Genomic DNA, 17,505 nt, shown 5'->3' with positions numbered 1-17,505 from the left:
GAAAATGGCCTATGATCTTATATAATCAATACTGAGCCGTTTCGGTATCAGAAACCCAGTATTTAAGTTTCAGTATGACCTTCCATAGAGTCACGGTATTTCTTTGTCAATTGGATACACAATACATTTGTTTTTCCCAGAACTAAAATGACAACATACTCCACGACTATAACCTTACAGAATATCTGATCATGTTTCTGCACAGTATCTTGAGCATCATGTCACATTTAGCACCGGCATAATTCCCCAGGTTAATATTTATATTTTGGGAAACAACGCCATTCTGAAACACGGTTTTTAGTTAGGTGTTTAATTAGGTGAGTATTCCCTAACAAGGAATTATGCTGATGACCTAGAACGAAAATATTTCAGCATGTGAGGACAAAAAGCTGCTATGCCCTCTTAAACCACCAACGCATGAATTGACAAAGCTATTTTTGGCCACTTTTAGCATTGTCCAAAATGTAGGCTGCTTAAAAAAAGGAGACAAACAAAAGGATACAAAATGCATTTCCATGTGTTTGCAACCTCTGTTACTACAAGTGTCCTTATATGACTTGCCTGTGCAGACAGCCCACAGCTTTATAGATGATGACTTAAACAACATAAATTATTAAGGTGGCCAGTTACACCTCCATATAAATATCATTCTTTCCTAGATGCTGGGTGAGATTATGCAACAGTGTCTCAGTTTTCATGCTAGTCTCTCTCTCTTTCTCATTCTAATATCATTCTCCTCTACTTTTCCCTATGGACAATCACTCTTGCATAGCGCAAAACCCTAAAAATAGATATTTAGATATTTAATTCAGAAATGAGTTCATTTGTAAACTTAATCAAACTATACTGGTAATTCCTAAATGTTTTATTCGCCTTCCTGCCTTCCATTTAAGTCCTAAAAATAGGCTCAGGCACAAAGGACGGAAAAGAGGTCTCTCTCTCTCAAACATGCAGACACCTGTCTATGTGCCCTGGTCAGGTAAATGTAGACGTAGCCTAAGGACTAAAGCTGTTCTATTAAAAACTGTTCCATTGAAAACAGCACAAACTCAGAAACAGAAGGACTTTGCACAATGCGATAACTTTACGTATGCATTCTGATAACAGTCTGGTTGCGTTGCACAAGCAGAGCAATCCTAATAAAGGTATATTAAGAGTGATTTTGTACAGCGAAACTAAAAATGACAGATTCCTCTGTAAACTAGAATAAAATATAGATATAGAACGAGTCTTTTGTCACTTCTTTTGTGTGTCTATCTCTCTCCATACTGTGTAATTATACTCCATAGTTGAGCCTAAGCAGGCTGTTTGCTTGGCTGGTGCTACAGCGGTTGAAAAGATGTTTATTCCCAATAGTAGCTCTTGGTGCCAAAACTGATCTCATAGGCTCATTCTAATTGCCTGAGTGTCAAGTCCAGATTTGCACAACTCTACACAGGACATAAATTGACTAGAAGAAATGCTAAACACAAATAACTACTGGTGCTTGAATTCTTAGGCAATCATTGTTGAACTAAAAGTCAGAGGGCACTGGGTCAGTTGATATTGATTTAGTAATCAGTCAGTTTTTCTGGCATGCATAATAATGTTATGCCCAAAACCATTCTTTAATGTGTTATATTGTTTTCAACATATTAATCATTTATTTATTTTCAAATTTCTACAATGAATCTGTATATATATATATATATTATCCCACAACATAAAATACTAAAACTAATGCAATATATTCTGAAACAAGTATGTACTTGTTTATTTGCATGATCAGATATGCTGTGTGCGGAAGTTTGTGAGCTGTAATTATGCTGCTTAAAAAAAACATGTAACCACATATAATGCTCATGGCTATGATGATGACATATTAATGAGTTAGATGAAGCACTTTCAATAAATGAGAACGGCCATGGAAAAAAAGCTTTTTTATCTAAATGGTTGCACAAAATTGATTTAGAAAGGCCTATATGTTATTAGTTGAACAAAACAGACACTGTACATTTGTTTTTAAATTATGTCAGTTTAATTATACTGATGTAGTAATTCTTACCATGCCTAATCATTTTTATTTTATTTTGTGTGTTCAAGGTTACAAATTATTATCTTTTGACTAAACTCAGATCAATCTAATGTTTTACAATTAGATTCTTATCATGTTCAATATACTTCAAAGCATTTTGTCACAGAGAACAAATGGGAAACGAGAACTATACTTGCAAAAATCAAAATGTGATTTTATACTAATGAAGTTATTTCAACCATGCCTAATCATTTTTAGGTTCTTGAATATACTTCAATGCATTTTAGCACAGAGAGCAAATGAGAATCAAAATGTGATAATGCAGAATTCATTTTTTAAATTAAACTGAATTGCAATACACTTGCGCTTACGAGGTTATTGTGTCTGAACACATTTTGAGCCTTATTATAACTTCAATCTTGTTAAGAACACCATTTCACAGTAAAACACTATTTTAACCCATTTATATTAACACACCGATGCAAAACATTCAGGAAATTTCACACTGAATATTCTCAAACAGGTAAAGGATCTCTCTCTGTTCCCAAACACTTCTGTCAGAACCAAACAGTTGCCATAGAGATAAGCTCTGTCTACTTTTGCTGTGCCGATACCAAAATACCCACAAGCCTCAACAGATAACTCTTTTTTACTGCCTCCAAACATTATTTTTACAGTGCTCCAGTAAAAGAGCTGTCAACATTGGGTCAATTAAGTTAAAACATGATTAGTTGTTCTGAATTTCATTAGGCTAGGTAGAGTAAGGTATATACAGGTACTTACTAAAGCGAATAATCTTATAACACACGCACACACAGTGTCACGTCCCTCTAAAGCAGTGATGGTGTCTGGTGCATTTTGACTTTGGTGCTGGTACATGTAACGTTGTAGCAAGGAAACATGCGTAAACAGATCAATAGATCACCCTGGTTATATCAAAGAGCCCTGGAAAGCATCCAAAAAGAGGGTGTGCTCTAATAACTACATCATTCATATGTACCACACTGATTCGGATTCCACGAACACACTTATCAATACCAGCATCACATGCACAAACAAATCAACATTACATTGCATAACTGTACATGTAACTAGTGTAGCATCATACAAACAGATAGATTGGCGAACAGATCGCAATATGAACAAACTCAATGCTCCAAGAATGTATAAACATCAACATTCCAATCCTAATATAAGTTATTAGACTGTGATGATTGTTATTGAAAAAGCTCCAGCTGACATACCTCTGAAGAAAAGTTAGAGGCTCTCTCATGCAACTACGCAATGAATGATTTACATACGACACAGAAAACATACCTGCTTTTCAAGTGTTTTGAATCAATCCTAGAGTGTATTTCATCTTATCAAAATGCACATTTCCCACAGGTAAACCCGTCCCGGACAGAATGTCCTGTTTCATGTGATCCTGCCAGCAAAAGCACTGCAAGAGAGCAGTTTCAGTCTGAACGGAGACTCAGAGAGAGAGACCCCTCCCCTCTGTCTTTAGCTGCAGCCAAATCGTGCCGCAGTAACCAACCAGATTTGTCTCTGTGTGCGTATGTGTCAGAGAGCCAGTGACTTTTCCGAGGCAGGAATGCATTTTTCTAGCCTTACCCAGAACCCTCCATGCCAGCATACGCAGCAGCAGGGACAATCCCTCCAGCTCTGTGACATACACATGAACATCACATATAAAATCACGACTAAAACTCCAAGATTTTCACTAAACACTGTTGAAGGGTGCTGGGGTTTTCGCGGCAAACAACGAGTCATAAAGCTTGAAGTTCACTGCTGACTAAGAACGTCTGTGTGTGTGTGTGTTAGGGAGTGTATGGGTGGGCAGATTACCTCCTCCTGGCTACAACTTCTGTAGAAATAAGGGGCCCTCCTGTGTGTATCAGAATGCATGGTTGCTAAGCAGCCAAGAGTCTGTCTGTGCAGTTTTAGACCTGGTGGATGAGAAAGAAAGATGGTGATGACAAACAAAAGACATTGTAAAATGTGCCAGTTTCTCTTCTCACTCTTCGGTGAGCTCTCACCACCAGCCCACCTGCACCTTCACCAGCTAGCACTTCCGGGAACAACACCACCGCTTCTTCGCCGCCGGAGTACGCCAGTCCCTTGGCTAAACCGGCGCCCTTCTCTTGTTTGGCGGAGGATTGCAACGGATTTCTCCTACAATGTTCGCTGGTCCTGGAGATGCAGCCGCACCTGTACCCACATGATCACGCTAAAGTAGCGTTCATCTTCTCTGTTATCTGGTAAAGCGCTTTGCTGGGCAGAAATTCTCTGGTCTCAAAATAACCCACTAACCCAATCTCCCACCAGTTTCACCAATCGAAGAACACCAGGGCCAGCTGTTGTTTTCTCTGAACCTCCGCCGACCAGAGTTTGTCAGCCCTCCAGAACCAGCCCACGAGCCCATGCAACTGAAGAATTATCGACTGTCGGCGGCTGACCCAGAATCTCCCCTTCGTCGCGGAGGTAGATGCCTCTACAACTGGAGTGGGAGCAGTCCTGTCACAGCAGCGGGGGAACCCCAGTTGTCTCCACCCATGTGCCTTCTTCTCCCGCAAGCTCAACCCGGCGGAAGTCAACTACGACATCGGCAACCGGGAACTCCTTGCCATCAAGCTGGTGGCACTGGTTAGAGGGCACTCAACATCAGTTCCTAGTTCTCACCGATCACAAGAATCTGGTCACTCCCACACGTCACTGGGCACTGGCCACCCCGGGTCAATGAAACCCTCTGGCTGCTAAAACAGCGCTTCTGGTGGCCACGCATGAGATCCGACGTCAGAAGGTACGTGCAGGGATGCAAGGAATGTGCCATGTCTAAAAGCCCTCGTTATCTACCTGCTGGTAAACTCCATCCTCTGCCCGTTCCTAACCGCCCCTGGTCACACCTAGGAGTGGATTTCATCACCAACCTCCCTGTCTCAGACAACTGTACCTGCATCCTAATGGTGGTAGACAGATTCTCCAAGTCCTGCTGCCTACTTCTCTTACGAGGTTTACCCACCGCCATGGCGACTGCTGAATTAATGTTTAATCATATCTTCCGGTATTATGGCATCCCTGAAGACATCGTATCAGACAGGGGGCCCCCGTTCATATCAAGGGTATGGAAGGCCTTTTTTACCCTCCTAGGTGTGACCGTCAGACTCTCATCGGGATACCATCCTCAGTCGAACGGGCAGATGGAACATAAGATCCAGGAGATTGGCCGCTTCCTCCGTACCTTCTGTCACGGCCACCAGGACTCCTGGAACCAGTTCCTTGGATGGCGGACAGAATTCCCTATGGCAACCTTCCACTCCATTCCAGTGCGTATTCTGCTATCAACCTCCTCTGTTCCCGTTGTCGGGGGATCCATCGGACGTACCCGTGGTCGACTACTGGTTCTGGGAGAGCGAGAGGGTCTGGGACTTTGCACATCACCAACTTCAACGGGCCCTCCGCAGACGCAGGATGACAGCCGACCTTCGCCCGCTCCAGAACTCCAGCATGGTTGGGCAGAAGATCTGGCTGTCGACCCGGGACATCAGACTGCGTCTGCCGTGCAAGAAGTTGAGTCCCAGATTCATTGGCCCCTTCACCATCATCCAGCAGATCAACCCCGTCACCTTCAAGCTCCAACTTCCTCCACAGTACCGTATTCACCCCACTTTCCATGTGTCTGTTTGTGTCCCCGCAGAGCCTGGCACTAATTGGCAGGGCCCGAGGGGCGGGATAAATGGTTGTCTTTCAAATTCCCTCTGCACGCAATAGGACAGCGCTACAACCAACCAGAGCAACGAAGAAGGTGAAGCGTAGCTAGTTGATAGATTAAACTTTCGCCGTATCTGGTTGGCAAAACTCCGAACACATCTTTTTTTTTTAAGAATGACTTCAGTGCCGTTCTTTTCTCAAAGAAAAGCTTAACTCCAAGTCTTCCAGAGTTGCGGCCAAAACCGATTCGAAAGATCGCTGTTCGCTGCTTCTTTGTTTAAAAGTAGTACGTTGAACCGCTGCAAATCTGCCATCATTATGTTAAGCCCGCCCACCGACTCTATACACGATGTGATTGGCCTGACTAGAGTTGGGTTTTTCCAGCTCGCAAGCCAACGGAGAGTTGCTAGACGACCCTGGCTGCAAATTAAATTAGCTGCCGCTAGGGTGCATCTAGATTTCTAGGTTAACAAAATAGTGTGCATAAGTAGTGCATAAGTAGGAAAATTAGGACGCACTTTAAATCACGCAGAAATACACCAAGAACGGTAACTATAACTATATTAGCATCCACACCAGCAGACGATATCATTCTGTTTATTCTAAGCGCACGCTTGTCTGTCACTTTAAATGCTTGAGCTCATTACAGCAGGATGGATTCTGATTGGCTGTGAATATTTGTATCGTTCCTCAGCTGGATAAAATCGTTCTGAAAGTGATTCCAACGATATTGTTTCATTGTGCCTTTATCGTTAACGCTGTGGTGTGAACTCTGCTATTCTTTAATATTGAGAACGATTTTTTTAGAACTATATCTTTATTGTTATCTTTATAGTTATCGTCCTTGGTGTGAATGGGCCTTTATAGTCAAAGAGATATTAAACATTGAGGAGAGTATAAGAAACTAAACTTTTGCTTATGTGATGTGTTTAACTGTTCACAATGCTATATGGTCGCTGGGGTATTCTGGGTGGTTGCTTATTGGCCCAAGTTAAAATAGCACACCAACAAGTATGATATTCTGGCTTAATAGTGGTGTGAGACAGCTGACTTATCACTGAACTGTGGTCAAGTGGTCAATAATAGACTACGGTATCTTCAGTCTCACTGCTGGTTTTCCAGATAAACTCCGTGAATTCATGCCAAGCTTATCATATTAGACGCCAGGAAAACACTGCTGACATGCACTGAGACAAAACATACACACAAACAAACCAAAAAAGTGTGATAAAGAAGTGATAATGTTCTGTCCACTTCACAACACAGCCAACTAGTTAATATTCAACTCGTAAACATAGTCCTGCTCACAATGAACCAACGAGATTCAGCAAGAAAATAAAAAAAACATTATGTGTAGAAAAACAGATAACTACAACGAAACATGCACACAAACCCCAGCCAGTGACCATAACCGCAGCTGTAACCACTGACATTCAGTACATGTTATCAAAGTGCTGTGTAACTGTGTTTAACTGCTCTTAAATAGATGGTTAGAATGACATCTTTCTGTTTGCCTCCAATTTCTCCTGTACCGTTTTGAGAGATGACAGTTAACAGTTAGTGTGTCTCTGACCCCCGTTTTCACAGACAAGGCTAAAATGCATGTTTAAGCTGTTTTAACTGAAAGCAGCTTGAACTGACAAATCTTAAAATATATCAGTGCCATTGTTTTGTCTCAAGATGCACACCAGTAATGTTTTTTTTTCCTTGAACTAAGGCCAAATCCTGGCTTAATCTAGCCCTGTCTGAGTGCGTTGTACGCTCATTCAACACTTACCACACTACATTTGCATATACATTTTAACACAAGAAAAATAATACAATAATAGAAAATAAAGTGCACATAAAGTTGCTGAAATTAAAAGATAACTTTTTTATGTAAACTCAAATTTCACTATTAAAATGAAAACGGAAATTGTACTATCAAGCTGTCAGAACTGAATCGGCCAATCACTGTTAATCAACCAAGCACACATACAAGTGCTGTAAATGTGTTGATTTATTCTTTGTTTTTGAAAATAAGTGTAAATTCATAATTCTTAACCAAATATTTCAAATGTCAGCACAGATAAAACTAAATGGAAATTATATTTAAGTGTTTTTTTTGCAACCAAACAGAATGAATGTTGAGGAATCTGTTTTTACAGTCAGCTATAGCACTTCAAGCCTGGATTCACTGAATAGTGTGTGTGTCATAGTGCATGGATGTAGCCAACAGTCTAGATAACAGGGCTTTAATTTCACTCTTTATCTGTCCAAGGCATTTTAACACCCTCCAACACACTTACGCACACTCAATAGCTAGTTCTTCTTTAAAGAGACAGATAAATAACCTAGCCTAGCTAGGTGCATAATAATGTTAATAGTGCATAATAGTGCATAATATAGCTTTCCTATAGCTCAAACAGTAGAGCATGGCGCTAGCCATGTATTAAGTTTATTATTTATGATGATAATCATTATAAGTAAATAATACATAAACATTAAAAGGCTGTATGCTGTTTATAAAAAAAGATCAAGTGAAAAATAATCAACCATCTAGGCATTATTATTATTATTAGAAGAGCCGTATTATTATTACATAGAGACGTAGCTAAATCTACTGTAGGCTACAACAGTAGCCTAATATATTGCCAATTTAATTTTTTTTAAACCAAACTTTTATTTTGACGGGTTGCCGTGAAGACCTTTGAGTGTTTATGAAATTCTCATGAAGTGACGGTTTATGCGTTCGTGTCCTCATATAGTGACACACGGCAGAGACTACAAAGACAGCGAGCGAGTGTCATGCGTGTGTGTGTGTGTGTGCACCCGACCGCCCGTCATTCACACAGAGACGTATACAGGAGTAATATTTAAATAGTATTTTACAGTTTAATATTCACAGACACTAGTATATATTCGGCTACAGTCTGGAGCCCTGCGCTTAGATAAACGAGGAAGCGACTGAACGCAGCTGCGGGTACCGAATATACTCGGGAGTCGGCACTAGCGGTACTACAGAAATGCTGGTATCGTCACATTTTTATAATTTCAGTAACGACTTGGTACCGAAGTACCGGTACTTGTGACATCCCGAGTGTTCTGTGTTAACGTTTATGGTCTTTGTGTAGTTTTAATGCGCTTTGTGTTAATTAAAGTTCCCGTTTTTCGTGTTTTTTTGAAGCTTTGATTGTGTTTACAGTGTGCAATTTAACATGTGTTCATGTTTCATGTGTAAAAAAACACAGTATTTTTCACACAATTTACTTATCTGTATACTGCTGTTTTCACTGTCCTCAAAACGGCCTGAAAGATTTCCCTGTTCTAGGAAGTCCCTCCTTCAGAAATACGTAACGAGTTCTGATTGTGCCAGCGGTTCCCGTGTTGTGATTCGACAGCAGCTTAGGGTACGTTGCCCGGGAAGGTCACGCCTCTTACCATAACGGGGAGATGAACGCGCTCAAACTACAACACCTGAAGGCCAAACAACAAAGGTGATTTGACTCCGGGATGAAAATAACAGCGTCTGAACGACATGGCGACAAACGCAACCGAACCGAACCGAACGCAACACTTCCTCTTCTCCACGAGGGAGCAACAAGACCACGCCCCCTTTTTCGCATATTCTTGTGGGCAGAGGTTAGTCAACAAACTGTTCTACTGACGTAATTAAAGCAGGATGTACCAGGATGTAGTCCAAACCGGCCGTTCGCTGTAGGCTTTGAAAGGGAACTTCTGTTAAATAAAATATCTCGCTTGGCATTGAACTTTGAGCTTTATAATTTTACAGGTATTATTTATGCTCTAACAGCAACATTACACACTAGCTAAAGTTTGAAAAATGAGATCACGAAGAACAGGACCTTTAAAGTCTATTATCATCCTTGGGATTTCAAAGTAAAATTGACTTAATTTTTTCTTTGTCAAGTTTTTGTACGCATATTTTTAAAGTAAATTTCACATATGGAATTAAGTCAACTCTACTTACCTAAGTTAAGTCAAATTAACAAAGAAAATAAGTCATTTTAACTTGGCCAGTAAATGGTTGAGTAATTTCTACTTAGTTGAAGTTTCCTTTGAAATACTTTTTACTGAAACGACTTAACACTGAATTAAACCACGCTTTTAAAGTGTATGCTTTACTTAGAAATATCTAAGTAAATAATACAATAGATATTGTGTAGACACCATGGGCCCTTTTTTAACGATCTAAGAGCATGGTCTAAGGCCCTGTCCACGCGAACATCTTTTTCTATGCGGTTTGGCCGTTCGTCCACACATAAACGCAGTATCCAGATACTGAAACCAAACTTTTTTGAAAACTTCTGCTAGGGTGAACATTTTTAGAAACTCCGGTTGCAGTGGTGTCGTGAGGACGGTGAAACCGGAGATTTTGGCTTGTTGCGTCAGAACCGGAACCGACAATAACCTTTTTCCAGGCTTCTGATTGGCCAACAGGGCTTTATGGTTAGGGTCATATTGCCACCTGTTGATTTGGCATGCTCTCGACAGCGCTTCATAGCGTGTTTTGCGTTTTCATGTGGATGCGGGTTTGTTTGTTTTTTTAAACAGAGAAGGGGGAAACTTTTTATAAGGATACCTGTGTACGTGTGGACTAGGCCTAAAGCGCACCACGTAAGTACACTTAAAGGCCCCGTTCACACTGGCAAAAGTGGCCCAAATCTGATTTTTTTGGGGTCAAGTGACCAGGTCAGACTTCTTCAGAGGTAGTGTGAACACTCAAATCTTGCCCAGATCTGATTTTTTCAAATCAGATTTAGACCACATACATATGTGGTCCTGAATCAGACCCAGATCTGATTTTTTTCAATGCGGCCGCAGTGTGAACAACCAAGGCGGATTTGATGCGACTTTTAAGTCAATCTACGTCGACATTTGTCACAATTATGCGCCGGCGAGTTAGCCCTAGACACAACAGACACAGACAGTAACATTAAAAACTTGACTAGATATGGAGAACAGCGATGGAGCGAGTCAATGGAGGGAGAGTGAGGTGTTAGACCTAATTAGTATATGGGGAGATACTTCAATTCAAGCTAAACTAGAAGGATCCTACCGTAATCGCTCCGTTTTTGAAAAAAATAGCACACGAAATGGAAGAACGGGGACACAGAAGAACGTTGCTTCAGTGCCAAAGGAAGGTAAAGAGTCTTAAAGGTTAATTTAAAGAAGCAAATGATTCTAACAACCGAAGCGGTCGTGGTCGCATCACCTGCCCATTGTATAACGAGATTAGCCGTGTTATGGGCGATAAACCCAGCTGTCAGCCGTTTAACCTGCAAAAGGCCAAAATAACCAATTTTGCTCTCTTTCTCTTCGTTCTTGTCCTCTTCAGCACCTGCTCATTAATGTTACGGCTTCCATTACACAAACATTTTGAAATAAAATACCTGAAGTGGGTGTCTGATGAGGGAGACAAACAAGATGTGCAGTAGTGTTGGGTCCCCAGGGAAGGGTTCAGAACCACTGCTTTAAATAACACAAAAAATACTGCACTATTGATTGCAGGTTTCAGTTGGTCAATGGCGCAGTCTATTTCAGTTGCCTAAAAATAGCAAAGCGCCAACAATGCGCTTGAACACACCTCGTTTTCAGGCCAGCACGCCCATGGGCGCAAATGCAGTTGCCATTTAAACAACGTGGCGCAGGACGTGAACATGATAACTGCGTCGGGCTGAAACTAAGAAAAACACTTGTATGATAAAAGTAGAAGAACGCCACTCTGAACACAGAGACCTCAATACTTGTTGGTACACAATGACGGTAACATTCGATGGCTCGTTTTTGAGTATGAATGTGTCATTTTGAGTTGAAAATGAACTCCAAATGTCACAAAATGACATGTCACTAAAACTAACAACAAAAGCAATGATACACAGTGTAAATAGAGCAGGAAAACTTCAGCCTTATTAAAAATCAACCGTATTAATTATTCAAACCCCAGTGCATGATGGGAACACTAGTATCAGAATAGTTGAGTCGTTTTGCCTAATTTTATAACGTTGATATTTACGCTTTAATATCCACAAGCTTGAATTGAGTCCTTTGTTTGTTTTTTGTATTCTTGCCTGAACAAAATTTTTTCATGTAGATATTACATTTGTTTTTTCTGTAGTATTTACTTCACCACAGAATCATTTTTATCAGTTTACATGCACCCCTAAAACATATATGGACAATACTCCTTTAGGTCCAATCTGTAACATTCTTTAAAGTTATTTGGTTACTGCATTCAGTAAAGAAATAGCAGCATCCATCTTCACTTAAACAGAAAGGAAACACTGACACTGTCCTGACCACCCATGCACATGTTCCAGCAGTCTGCACATCATATGTTTCCCAGGCTACTTGTATTAAACTAAGAACCTAGTGCTCTCAGAGGCCTGTGGACGTGGGCATTCAACCTGACCAGACTTTAGCGGATAGAGTTACTAATAATATTTACTTAACAAGAAACAAGCCATTAATAAAGTTGTTGGCCCGTTCACTTATTTAGTGAAGCAGTATATAGGGTGAATTCAGGTATGTTGGGTCCCTTTAAGCACAATTAAAATGTATATAAACATGTTTAATTTCCAAAAGTTAAAATAACATGTAAACTTTGTATGGTTCATAAATTGGGTCATTCTTCTAGCCTGTTCTGCAATTTTGTTTAATAAAACATTTTAGGTTATTTTGCAGATTGCTGTTTATTTTAATAGAGACAGTAAATATAAAATTCATGATATACTATAGAGATTAATGTTTTTTTATTTATGTATTACAAATACCACATATTTGGACCACTTGTTATATTTACTCTTTTTATTGAATCTTAAATAATTACAGTATGACACCCCAACTTCATCTGGCCCAATTCACCCTACATACAAATTCTCATTCTGTGAAAATATTTGAAGGCCAAACATCCTAATAAACAAATAAAAACTGAGTAGTAGTAGTAGTAGTAGTAGTAGTAGTAGTACTACTTGGACTTGATGATGTTGAGAAGATCAGATCATACCAGCTGTTGTCAAACTTCTTGTGCATACAAAAATCTCACTGGATTATTACAATTAATGGCAAAAGGAATGTTTGAAAATGTAAAGTGATATGTTCCCACTGACACACTACAGCAAAAGATAGAAATAACTGGCTTAAAAACATTTTCTTTTGTGAAAATACTAATGTGCCTTTTGCACAGTACTGCAGCAAAGACACATGCAATTGATCAAAGTGACAGTAAAGACATTCGCAAAGTTTCAAAGGATTTCTATTTCAAATAAATGCTGTTCTTTTGAACATTCTATTCATAAAAAAAATCCTGAAAAAAATATAGTTCACGGATTCTAAAAAAACATTAAGAAGCTCAACTGTTTTCAACTGTGAAGATATGTAAATATGCTGCAAAAACTTTTATTTTATTTTATTTTTTGTACAAAAACTACTTTTCTACATCACTGAGAAAAAAGGACCAAACGAAGACCAGGAATAAACAACTATGTTCTGTTTCTTGACAGCTCTTGTTAAAGCAGAGTAACAGGGAAAAGAAGATACTGCCACAGCAAGTTGTCCATCATGGCATACAGCAGTTCTGAACATCAACTGGAGTATTTTTCTTAATACTGTCTACAAAGTCTTTGCTACAGATCATAGACTGTAAACTAAGCCTTTCTAAACTTAATTTACAGAGACAACCAAGTAAACCACCATACGCAGGTTAATTCTCCTGAAAAGTATTATAGACCACTGCCTATATCGACCAGCCCGCCACAGCAACCGAGAGTTTGAGGCGGGTGTGAAAATGCATATTTCTCCAATTAAACAAAACTTTGTGGTGTCATAGATTATGAGCAGCATATATAAACTATAAATCTATTTAACAACATTAACCTAACGATAGTCAAAGACGACTTATTTTCATTATTCGTACTTTATTTTTGCTATCGTCTTACCTCCTCACAGTCTTCACATACAGTACTGTCTGTCTGACAGGCTGTTGGGCTCATGAATATTAATCGCGTTGTCTCCGTTGAGCTCTTCGATTTGCTGCAAATGACATGACCGCTAGCGTGTTAGTCCCGCCCACTCTGTCTGCTGTGAAAATTAAAACTGGTAATACCACAAAACACACAGTAAAACATTTGTTGTAAACTATTGTACATGTCAAATAAATTTACTGTAAACATCTTTATTAATTTATATTCATAAAAGAAACAAACAAACCAAAATCAGTATATAATTATATACAGTGAAAAAAAGAAAATGTACACAGTTATCATTATCTCGTTGTATCTCAATTCGTAGAATTGTTTAAAAAAAAAAAACCCCAAAAGACCAAAAGTTGGTGTTGAAAATACACAACTAAGCATTTATCGGAATCAATCAACAAATAAGCAACACAGATGGATATGCCAGACTCTGAAGGAGTATATAGGTATGCAGGGTCACTTTAAGACATCCTGAGCAGGGGTTTTCAAACTGGCCAGGGGTCCTCCAGAAGGTTCTAAGGGGTCCCCAGAAAATTTCAGGTAATAAAAAGATAATGGATAAATTCTACAAAACTGTTTCATTTCTTAATGTTTCTCTCCCTCTCTTGCCGTATACACAGTTTCCAGAATTGTGTTTGCTTTGTATCTTTAGTGAGTATATATCACTATAGTCCCCTTTATATTGCTCTCTGGGGTTGTAAGGCAGTATTCTTGACGCAATACACAAGCTGCTTACATTTATTGTGAAAGTTGCTTATACAAATAATTTTTTATCTAAAAATGTTCTTCTTCAGGTTTTGGAAATTTGGAAACAATATGTTGTATTTATAATGTCACACTTACTATTTGTAAATGTTTTTTCATATATAAAAATATAAAGATGGATTTTAGGAAGGGGGTCCCTCATAAAAGGTTCATCATATTCGGGGGTCCTTGGCATCATAAAGTTTGAAAAACCCTGCTCTATAGAGCACAATAAAAATGTATATAAACATCCAAAAGTTAAAATAACATGCAACTTCATTTGATTAATAAATTGGGTCATTCTTCTAGCCTGTTCTGCAATTTTTTTAAATAAAATATTTAGGTTATTTTGCAGATAGCTGCATATTTTAATAGAGTGACAGTAAATATAAAATTCATAATATAGGCTACTATAGAGAATAAAAAAAAAAGGTTTTTTTTTTTTTTTTTTTTTTTTTTACAAATACCTGTATATCAACCTTAGTTATAATGATAAAATTAGCATGTCAGGACGGACAGAACACATATTTATCCCAACCATCCCCATCCTGGTCAAATCAGGTGCCACACGTCAAAAATAGAAAAAGGTGAAATTATTCTTTTTACTCTGTTTATTGAATCGTAAATAATTACAGTATGACAGCCCAACTTAATCTCGCCCAGAATCAATAATAATCAACAAATAAGCAACACAGATGGATATACCAGATTCTGAAGGTCAGTTATATAAACCTGGTGTATACGTCCCAGTTTGCGAAGCTGTACCAGGAGGAGGAATAGAACTGGTTTCCAAGATATATGACTGGCAGATAAACTGGAGTGCAGAATCATAAAAACAGTGAAGTTTTAAACTCAACCAAAATAATAGGTTACAGCTTTTGCTTATAAACGACCAGCACCTCCTGTTGATGATATGATATATTCTCAAAATTCTGTACTTTTATTACTATTAATAAAACTATTATTGTATTTTTAATAATAGTTTGCAAGTGGAAATAGGGAAAACGTTGCCATCGAGCTTTCAAAAGTAAGGATCACGGCTGTAATTTATCGCCACCTTCTGGACAAATTTTGCATCCGCAGAAACAACAACATTTATCACATTTTTTTATTTTATTTTTATTTTTACAGTCTGCATTTATCGTAATCACGTATTTATCGTATTTTTTTCTATGAAAAGAGTGATCATATAATTAAAGCAGCTATTAATGTTGGAAATGCATCATATGATAAAAGGCCGCTGTAAAATTACTTCAGTTAAATTGTGCAACATATCATGGTGCATATGACATTATTACAAAATGTACAAATGAAACAGCACAAAATACTGTGCTTGAAATCACATGATAAAAGACAAAAGACGTGTGTGACTCAGTCTCAGCTATTGTAACCCTGTGACTGGAAATCAACTAAATCTTAATTAAATGATCGAATCACTGTAAATCATTGAAATCATAGAAAAGCTATTATAAACATCCATCAATACAACTATTAAAAAGATACAGATCTTTATTCGGAACCTTACATAAAGTGCCGCTTAAAATACATCTATAACCTATATTCTTGACCCTAGTCTTTATTATTTCCACGGGCGATAGTCTTCGTTTAAGGGATACAGACCGTACGAGATGTTTGCTCATGCGCTTTTGTGAAATAATCCATGGTAATGCGAAATACGAATCCTACTATAGCGAGGGATTTAGATCATGAAATATTAAATAGCCTAGTTCTGTATGACATTGCTTGGTTACCTTCTTAAAGCGTCCAGTAACCAGGGGCGGGGCCAGAGGGGGGCCAGGGGTGGCACGGGCCACCCCCAAAATGTAATTGGCCACCCCAAGTGCCCCCCCACCCATCAGAGTCGGAGGGTAATATGTTGTTGGACTTGTCAGTTTGAATTCTTTACAAGTAGTTCCAGCGGTTTTCTTAACTAAAACGAATATTTTACAGAGCATTGGTTTATTTATATTTTATTGTATGCATGCAAGTGGCCACTGTACTCCTCGCCCTGTTGTTGTTGTGGAGCGCCTCCGCACTGGGGAGGAACCACTCTACCATGACGTGCTGTTATCGGAGTAAATAGTGGGCGCAAACGGACGGCGAAGTGCGGTGGTTGGTTTCTCTACTTTAAAGCTTATAAAAAAACATTTGAGCACAAACATAAACTAAAACTAAGCCAATTCAGGAGTTAGAAAACGCGAATGAGAAGTTGTGCACGCTGTGAGAAGTGTGTGTGTGTGTGTGTGTGTGTGTGTGTGTGTGTGTGTGTGTGTGTGTGTGTGTGTGTGTGTGTGTGTTTGTGCTCATCCGAAGCGCGCAAACTCGCGTCTCGAGCAAATATTGAGTTATCTTTAAAGTCTTGCGCTTAAACGGACAAATTCACACAAACATTGTCAACATGATCGTCTTGAGTATTCTAGCAAACTAATATTCCTGCTGTCTGTGTTTTTAATGTTAATCAAACTACAAAAGACAAGTAAATCACTCACTGCTTTAGCTTTTATAACTTTAATAACAGTCTTTAATTTATACAGTCAAATATGCAATGTAATTTTACATTTGATTACTGATATTCCATTTCTGAGAACTAATGTTAGACCTACCAGAAAAACCTGAAAAGCACTGTTTATTTTATGAGTATCTTTGCTCTGATTGTATTTATTTGTGCTTTTGCATAGTTAGATTATTTGTTTTTATTTTCTTTATTTTTATTTGACAGTAGTTCTTTTTTCCCTGAATACAGCACATACAGACTGAACCATGAGTAATTTGAACAGTTAGACCCTATAGCCTAAATATTCACATAAAAAATATGTATTACAGGCCCCCACTAATTATTCTAGAAATAAGTTAATTCAACGAAGGTAACCTCTTTTACTGTATTTTTTTGATGGTTTGAATGCATACTCTCCATGTTTTACCATTTATGAACTATCATTTATGTGCCCTATACCATCACCATTCATATCTATGCAACCAATAAATAAATTACTACTAAAGTACAAAATTGTTTACAAAAAACAAATTTCTTTATGGATCTAGTCACTTAATTTTTCTCTCAAA

At 38.5% G+C, this 17,505-nt stretch overlaps 1 protein-coding gene across 2 annotated transcripts in view; it reads right to left on the bottom strand.

Moving 5' to 3' along the window:
* Window positions 1–13,697, bottom strand: part of mtus1b (microtubule associated tumor suppressor 1b) — a 70,993-nt gene extending 57,296 nt beyond the window's left edge. The window contains exon 1 of one of the 2 annotated variants that reach the window (XM_079813570.1): window positions 13,663–13,697. The gene's annotated coding sequence lies outside the window, so the exon portion shown is untranslated. Of the gene's footprint in view, window positions 1–3,331; window positions 3,514–13,662 lie in introns of those variants that run through there. The other variant, XM_079813571.1, reaches the window with a different exon arrangement.
* Window positions 13,698–17,505: the final 3,808 nt, after the last annotated feature.

This window comes from Gobio gobio (genome assembly GCF_949357685.1).
Source record: "Gobio gobio genome assembly, chromosome: 3".
Lineage (NCBI taxonomy): Eukaryota > Metazoa > Chordata > Actinopteri > Cypriniformes > Gobionidae > Gobio > Gobio gobio.
Note: the sequence above shows the minus strand (reverse complement) of the source record. Positions and strands in the feature narration are given on the sequence as shown.